Source organism: Nyctereutes procyonoides, unplaced genomic scaffold (assembly GCF_905146905.1).
Source record: "Nyctereutes procyonoides isolate TBG_1078 unplaced genomic scaffold, NYPRO_anot_genome, whole genome shotgun sequence".
Classification (NCBI taxonomy): Eukaryota; Metazoa; Chordata; class Mammalia; order Carnivora; family Canidae; genus Nyctereutes; species Nyctereutes procyonoides.
This window is the reverse complement of record NW_026575147.1, coordinates 12,136,741-12,145,702: the sequence shown is the minus strand read 5'-3', so window position 1 is coordinate 12,145,702 and position 8,962 is coordinate 12,136,741. Positions and strand designations below refer to the sequence as shown.

The 8,962-nt window shown below is 47.4% G+C and overlaps 1 pseudogene; it reads right to left on the bottom strand.

Moving 5' to 3' along the window:
* Nucleotides 1-6,065: 6,065 nt before the first annotated feature.
* Nucleotides 6,066-8,179, bottom strand: LOC129501414 (RNA-binding protein EWS-like; annotated as a pseudogene).
* Nucleotides 8,180-8,962: the final 783 nt, after the last annotated feature.

Below are 8,962 nucleotides of genomic sequence, written 5' to 3'. Positions count from 1 at the left end.
TACAAACACACCAAGTTCATCAGTTCCCTCTACATCATGTTCGATCTGAGTCTGGACTGATCGGCTGTCAGCCTAGAGGCACTGCTGGGTGCTGGGGCAGAGGCCAGAGAGCTTACAGCCCTGGGTGGAGTAAGAACTGCTCAGTGCTCCCCACCCCAACAAGTGGCTCACCCCTGTGCAGCTGCTTAGGCATCAGAGGCAGGAGACGCTGGGGGCCAGCACTACAGTCAGGGCATCTGATGTGCTGGTGCCTCCCTCCCAACTTCTGGGTCTCATTGGCTTTCCCCTCTCCCTCCCCGGCTTCCTTCCTCAGTCCCTGTGCTGCTGCAACGCAAAGCTGCTCACAGTACATTCGTGGATTAGCCAAGAAATAATGCATATTCTTGTGGATTCAATTCATTCTCAACATTGCAAGTGAAACTGACCGTGGGTGAGAGTGTGTACACTTGATGACATTTGTCACTGGCTCGCAGTTAATAGAAGAATACGTCTGCTTGACCTACTTAAAAAATTTGATGAGAGAAAAACCGTCGCAAGTCAGTTGCAGACTCAATGGTTGGAGGACTCCATGGATCAGAAGCTGATGACAGATCAACTTTATGATGTAAAATTTAAGTGTCAAGGGATCATTGCCAACAAAAATAATTTCAGGAATGTAAAAAATGAAAAATGGGAAAAATTGGAAACTGTTTCCCAGTGCAAGAGGGAACATGCATTAAGAAATTAAATTGCATTAAAGGAGTTTGCTCGGAAAAATGCTGGCTCAGTGAAAATCCGTCTGAGCTTCCATCTTCTGTGACCCCCATGTCCATGTCAATGACTTTCTGGCTTTCTGTCCCCAGTGGCTTCTGCAGATGTCACTGACTCTCTTTGTGCCTTATTTACACGAGCGACAACTCTGGTTCCAAATATTGACCTTGGAACTCCAGCTCTCTGTACACAATCTCTTCATTGTCCACCTGTTCCGTTCTCTATCCCTTCCCTTTTAGAGGTCATTTTGTGTTCCTCCCTACCACATTTCTGTTCTCCTCTCCCTGGGCTGTTTCCAACCATCTTGGGTATTCTGTGCTGATGGCTACAAAATTGATATCCTTAACTGTTCTGAACTTCAAATAACAGCAACGACAAAAAGACTGATTACCTTAAGCAGGAAAAGGAATTTATTGGAAAGATAATAGGTTTCTTGAGAGCTGACAGGAGAGCTGGAGAGACCAGGCACAGGACCTGAGCAATAGGGAGGGGGAGCAGAGAAGGCAGGACCTGTGCCAGGGTCACACCACAGGGTTGCATGAGGGACTTCAAACTGCCCGGCTTCTTCATGTCACTTGCCCAAGACTTGGGCTTCCCCTAGGCCTCCTGCACCTGCCTGGGCTGCCAGCGTGAGGGGAGAGCCGGGATCTGGGCTTGGTGGCAGGGGGGCCCCTCTCACCACGATTTACACAGTGGCAGATTCTGTAAACACAGGAAGTGGGTTCAGGGCCATTGAGCCCACAGAGCCTAAAATATTTACCAGATGGTCTTTTATGTAAAATGAGTGCCAGGCCCTGATTTAGAGGTTGAACGGTCACAGACTTGAAGGTCGACCGGTCACAAGATTTTTCAGGCCAGGCTTGTGTTATCTTTGGTGTTCTGTTTGCTCCTGGTGTTCCAGGTGCAAGTACCAACGGCCAACTGTCTTATCCAGATACAGAGTTTAAACCTGAAGACTCCGGCCACTTGCTTATGGACCTTTGTGCTGAATTCACTCCTCATCCCACACCAATTATCTCAAGACCATCAGAAAACTACCAGCTTAGAGGGGGAGTCAAAGCCCTTAATCTGTTCTGGGCCACTGGAGTGGTTCTTTGGTCTTGGAGAGAGATCTGAAAACAAAACACTAGAGAAGGATTAGGGCCATACCACGGACTTACTTCCTGCTACAAGGCTATCTCCTAATTTATAAATGCTTCAGTTCAGTGGCTAGAATCAGTTAATTTAGCTTTTTTGACCCACAAAAGCACCGCTTTCTTGGGTTCTGAGGCAGCTTGGATGACGTGCTGTAGGCAGAGAGAGCAACGTTTTCAACAGAGCTCTTCTCCCTTCCCACCATCATTGGGAACCCGTCAGGTTTCCCTGAGGTTATTCTGGAAGGGGCCAAGAGTAACCCACACATACCAATATTCTGACTTTTTCCTCAATTATTTCCTCCAGAGCAGTAGGTTGGTTCATGCCTCCCGGCATGTTGGAGGTGACAACGTAACAAAGGTTTTGCCCTGGCATAACATGCAATGAATCAGAATTTGTTATAAGACAGACCCCAAATTACAATGAATTTGATCTAAGTGACCCATCTGTCACGTCATTGCCTAAAGGTAGGTAGTCTAGGGCTGGTATGGCAGCTCTGCCTTAAGAGGTTGTCCAAGGACCCAGAACCTTTCTATCTGGTTGCTTCCCCGGGAGATTAATGTCTTCCTGCCCATATTCCATGCGGTAGGATGGAGGGAGCAAACATGACTTCGTCCCTGCCCCCTTTATAGGCATGCCCGGGAAGTGGCCTACTTCCCTCTTCCCACATCTCACTGGCCAAAGCTAGTCATATAACCACATACAGCTGAGAAGAGGCTGGAGATGCCACCTTTACTGGAGGGAACAAACAGATTCCATGTTGGTGGCCAGCTCTTATCTCTAGTGTAGACTCTATAATCAATTAATCCCCACCAAGTCAGGTCAGATTGTTCTTATTGCGACTCTGGCCCCATAGTCTATTATAACCACCATGATTATCTTGCTTTTTGGCAGACAAATGCCTGAAATCAGCATCTTTCCTTCTGATGTCTTTCCCTTTCCATGAAAACCAAGGATCCCACTTTAACTGCATCTAATTGTTTCATTAGTTTATGGAAATCAGTCATGAAACTGCTTTTCAGAGATGTTGGCGCTCTCCTTGCCAGCACATCTTGGTCTTCTAGGCCCTCCTGACGATAGAACTAACAGATGTAGGGGCAGGTCAAACATGATAAATCCTCTACAGCTTTTTCTCTCTCTACGTGTTGGCTTCTTTTTTCCACGATTCCCTGGAATTTCGTTTCGCATGAGTCACTGATGAGTCCCAGTTTCAAATCAACAACTGACATGACAATTAGGGCCACTTACGGTGGCTGGAACTAGCACACTGACTCCTGATTTCTGGGGAGAGTGCTCCTAATTAAATAGTAACGTAAAATTATGTAGTCTTGGCAAATGCTGTGATGTGCGACCCCCTGTCCCAACCCTCCCCACGCCACTCCCCCAAGGAATGAAGGTCTCATTTCCTCAGTTGCTGGGGATGTTGTAGACACTGGGCATCAGGGTGAAGAAAACCGCATTGCTCAAGGTCATGCCCCTTTCCTGGAGCAGCCACATCTGGTAGCTGGTCAAAGTTGGGTTATAAAGGTCTAGAACCTTGGCCCCAACTTGGATGACTCTGCATGTCCGTTTTAGCTCACAGTGGGGTCGGCTGAAGCTTGGGCTGCCAGTGCACACAGCACACTGTACTCGATTTCCCTCTGCCCAGTTTTGCTTCTGTCCCTTCTATTCCACACGCGTGGTCCCAAGAGCACTTCCTAATAAAGGTTCAGCATGTGAATCTCCATCTCTGAGTCTGCCTCTCTGAAATTCTGTGGATGAAGATTTTACTTAGAGTAACTATGCCTCCTGCTTCCAGGTCAAGCTGGGGTCTGACTCTGGTTATAGACCTATGAGCAATGAGCAGTGAGGTGGGGGAAGGAGGTGGGAGTAGAACTGTCTTCCTTCTGAAATGTGTGAAGAGAGTTCCAGCATCTTCAGACTAGGCATCAGGGAGGGGAATGTGTTTCAGCTGCCAAAGAAGACCTGGTGCCGGTTTGAACGTTCAGTGTTAAGATTATGAGTCCTTCCGATCTTCCCAGGTGTCTTTATTACAATTTTGGGAGCGTTACAAGTCTTTCCTGAAAATGCCTTAACCTTCACATAACATACCTAGGATGTTTGTCAATTCAATAGATGTTGAAATTTGGCAATGCAACCCTGTACTAGGTTTTCAGCTATTTTAGACTGCAAATAATAAGATAACACAATTTTGGAAAGTCTTTGGGTTGAAAATTTAGAGATTTAGGCTTGTTGTTTTCTTCTTTAAAAAGGCCTAGTGCTCCCTGACTTCGGCCCAGGGCGTGATCCTGGAGACCTGGGATCGAGTCCCACGTCAGGCTCCCTGCATGGAGCCTGCTTCTCTCTTTGCCTGTGTCTCTGCCTCTCTCTCTCTCAGTATCTGTCATGAATAAATAAATAAAATCTTTTTTTTTTAAAAGGCCCAATGCTCTTAGGAAAAGCCATACCTAACAACGGTCCTTATGACTCATGCTTTCATTTTGTTCTATGCAAGGAGCAATATTTTCAAAATATTTCAAAGTTTTGCTTTAATGAGTTCAACATTCCAGGTAACTGTTAGTGATAATTTTAGCAGAGTAAATATCTGGACTTTGGGACTTTTGAAGGATCATTGGGGTGATGCTTCCCACTAAACTCATACAGTGTCAGATTCTATTCCCCAACATAGAGAGTGGGTTCAGATGTTGGGCAGCAGAAACAAAACAAAACTAAGCCACAAAACCCAGTTCATTTCATGAACTCTTTCTTCTCTGGATACCCCACAGGATGTGCAGGGGCCCCACATTAACTGGTATATCAATTAGGTATTGAAGCAATAATTCTTGTAGCAAACTACCCAAAAACTCAGTGGCTTGCAAGAATAAGCATTTATTTCTCACTCATGTACCTGTAAGTTGGCTGTGGTTCAGTGATCTAGAATGGGCTTGGCTGGACTTGCCTTAGCTGCAGGTTGGGTTTAGGTCTATTTCACTCATCTGTTATCCTACTGGCAACTGTTGGCTACCAGAAGAATGCAGGGGAATGTTCTTATGGTGGAAGGTGGGAGCACAAGTGTGGTAGCTCAGCCACACCAGCACATTTTGAATCTCTACTCCTTGTGCCATGTCTACTAACATACCATTGGCCAAATCAAGTCCAAGGTCAAAAAGCGTACTGCACCCACTGGGAAAGGCATGGATGCAGAATGCTAACAAAGTAGAATGAAAAATTTGGACCAAAAATTTAATCTACCACAAATGGATTCTCTGCCTCCAGTCTTGTCCCCCACAGATTTATCTTTCATACTGTTTCCAGAGGACTCTATCCAGAATGGCAATGTGACTTTGCAATTTTCCTGCTTAAAATTCTGGTTTTTATAAGAAAAGTACAAGGATGTATTAATAGGTCCTTCATACTTTTACCACTGGCTGCCTCATCAGTTTTACCTCTTGCCACCTCCACATCACCCTCCACTCCCTGACTCCATTTTAAGATTTGGAAATACCAAACCACCATGGTTTTGCCTTCATGCCTTAGCTCATATAATTTATTCTTATCTCTCTGCCTCTTTTCAGCAGGCTAATGGCCACCTTGCCATCAGTCCTTAGGAGAGCATCACTTCCTCCAGGTTGTTCTCTCTGCAACCTAGTTACCCTCTCCCCTAGCCTTTGCTACTGAGCCCCTGTTATGGACTGAATATTTATCTTGCCCTAAAATTCATGTGTTGAAATCTAACCTCCAGTGTGATGGTATTTGGAGGTGTGGTATTGGTAATGAGGTAATTAGTTTATTATATTAGAGTCCTCACAAATAGAACTAGTGCTCTTATAAGGCAACGCGGAGACCAGAGCTCTCTTTCTACCATATAAAGACACAACAAGAAGTTGGCAACCTGCAGGCTGGAAGAGGGCCCTTGCCAGAACCCAACCATGCTGGTACCCTGATCTCAGACTTCCAGCCTCCAAAACTGAGAGAAATGAGTGTTTATTGTTTCAGCCATCCAGCCTAGGGAAATTTTTTTTTGACGGTTTATAAACATTTGGAATTTTATTAAAAAAAAAAAAACATCACAACCATGAACATTGTTACAGTTAGAGGCCCTCTTGGTTCTCCACAATGATACTGAGCATGTTCACGAGGGGTTCCCATTGTTTAGTTAAACAACCATCTTTAAAAGAAGGAAAAAAAAAAACTCGGCGCACTACCATTTAACTTGTTTTAATGTTTCTTCACAAATGGTGAAAAATACTAAAGTACAGACAAGGAATAATCATAATGTTGTGGCCAACATTATAAATATGGAATTATAAATTTAAAACATTTTCTGGTTTAAAAAATAAATCTGGTAGTCAATGCAGCTCTGTGGGGTCTCTGCGTCTAGTAGGGCCGGTCTCTGCGCTCCTGACGGTGCTCGCCTTTATCCATCTTTCCAGGTCCTCCACGCCCACCTCTTCTTCCTCCCATCTGTTCCATCAAAGGTCCAGGGGGTCCACCAGGACCGCCTCGTCTTCCTCCGCCAAAGCCACCTCGGTCCATGCCCCGGCCACCACGGAAGCCCCCTCTGTCTCCACCGGGACCACCGCGGTCCATGAGGCCACCTCTTCCTCCCTGCATGCCACCAGGGCTGCCTCTGCCATGGTCACCACCCGGGGGCGGGAAGGGTGGTGGAAGGAAGCCTTCAGACTTCGGGGCCTTACACTAGTTGCATTCTGTTCTCCAGGCGAAGTTCTGGTTTCCACACCCCGGATTGGGGCACTGCCAGTCCCCAGCTCGGTGCTGGACGTTTCCTCCTCCAGATGGGTTCCCTCGGGAACCCCGGGGTCCTCTTGGGGGAAAGCCACCTCTGTCTCCTCCACGGCCTCCCATGCGACCCATGGGGCCCCCAGGACCTCCTGGGCCCCCTGGACCTCCAGGGAGTGGCGGTGGCATCCCTCTGCCCTCACAGGGAGGCATACCACCCCGCATGCTGTTCATTGGAGGTTTCTTCCGAGCAAGAGAAACCTTAAGTTTGCTTCCTTGAAAATCTTTCCCATCAAACCACTCCACAGTAGCCTTGGCAGTTGGTGGGTCTTCATAGGATACTGTAGCATCACCTTTGGGCTTTCCTGTTTCCTTGTCCAAGTAGATATGGATCATGGGTTGTCCGGTTCTCTTGTTCATCTTAACAACTCCACACTGCTTAAAGAAGTCAGCCAGATCATCTAGAGTCACATTGTCATTTAAGCCTTGCACATAAATTGCACTGTTGTCAGAGGCTTCATCTGGATCTACACGTGGGCCTAGATCAAGATCTGGTCCTTCATGGGCCCACCAGGCTTATTGAAGCCACCTCGCTCTCCAGCGCCCATTCCACTGCATCCTCCTCCCCACCCACCTCTGCTCATGCCTCCACGATCAAATCCCCCTCTTCCCCTGCCCCGGTTATCAGGGCCAGTCATGCTCCAGTTCTCTCCTGGTCCGGAAAATCCTCCAGACTCCTGCCCATAAACACCCATGCTACTGGGGTGGTCCTGTCGGAATGAACTCTGCTGCCCATAGCTGCTGCTCTGTTGGCTATATTGACTTGGAGCCTGGCTGTAGGATCCAGTTTGGGGGGGGATAACTAGTGGGCGGCTGCTGCCCATAGCTGCTTTGTTGACCATAGCTACTCTGCTGTCCATAGCTGCTCGGCTGCCCATAGGTGTTCTGCTGAGAGTAACTGCTCTGATCATAACTAATCGGCTGTGTAGAGGAGTAGCTGGTAGGAGGATAAGATGGTGGTGCTGTGACTGGCTGCATGGGGTAGCTCCCAGGTACCTGGGGATAACTGTAGTTACTCTGTCCATATCTTAGGCTGGGCTGGTTGTAACCCCCTGTGCTAGAATGAGGTTGACTAGTCTGAGCGGGTTTGTTACCATCCTGTGGTCTTGCAGGTGGTGGCTGCTGGTTGCTGCCCATAGACTGGGTAAGCAGGTTGAGTGCCATATGCAGACTGAGCTGCATAGGAGGCCTGGGTGGTAGTGACCGTAGCAGTGGTGGTATCATAAGCACCAGTGCCGTACCCCTGGACAGGCTGACTGTATGCCTGGGGGGCAGTTGGAGTAGTATAACCAGCGGGAGGCTGTCCATAAGAAGTTGCATAGGCGGTCTGCCCATAGGTCGCAGTGGTCTGAGCCTGGGTATAGCTGTCATCAGTGGGCTGTCCATAGGTTCCATAACTCTGCTGCCCATATGCCTGGGTGGTCTGTGCATATCCTTGAGTTGGTTGGGCGGTGTATGCACTGTAGCCCTGCTGGGCTGCAGCTTGGCTGTAGGTACTGTAATCCGTGGACACCATTTTCTCTCCTTCCCTCTTGTTCTCTCCAGCCTAGGGAAATTTGTTATAGCAGCCTGAGCTGACTAAGACAGTCCCACAATGTCACCCCAGACATATTTGTTGGTTTACTTGCCATTTTCTCCCATCGTGCCATAAGTCCTTTGGTTTGCTCTTCCAGCTCATTAGACAAATTAGGGCTCATAGAATGGAAGTATGATAATGAATTTGATTTGGCAATGTGGGTTTCAGCTAGTCATAGCTTAGTGGAAATGACCACCTAGGATCCAGAGGTGGAAAAATAGGTCAAGGCTAGAGAAGTATATTTTGGCATCATTTCTTTGGGGATGATAATGGAAGAAGCCCCTGGGGTTACCTAGAGAGAAGAACAAACCTCTGAAGGGAGGGCTTTGCAGGCAAGAAATATCTGCTGTGTGTTGGGGAAACAAAGTGAACCACTAACTGATCAGATGAACAAATATGTTCTGATGTGTTAGTAAATCTTTTTTTTTAAGACTTATTTTAGAGAGAGAGAGAGAGAGAGCAAGCAAAGCAGGGGGAGGGCAGAAGGAGAAGGAGAGAGATCCTCAAACAGACACCCTGCTGAGCAGGGAGTAGACCCAGGCAGGGCTCCATCTCAGAACCCTGAGATTGCAATCTGAGCCGAAACCAGGAGCCAGATGCTTAACCAACTATGCCACCCAGGTGCCCCTCCATGTGTTAGTAAATGTTAACATCTGCACAGAGGTGGCAGCTGAGCTGTAACATTCTGAAGAAAATACCTCACTCAAAGAAGTAACTGCTGGT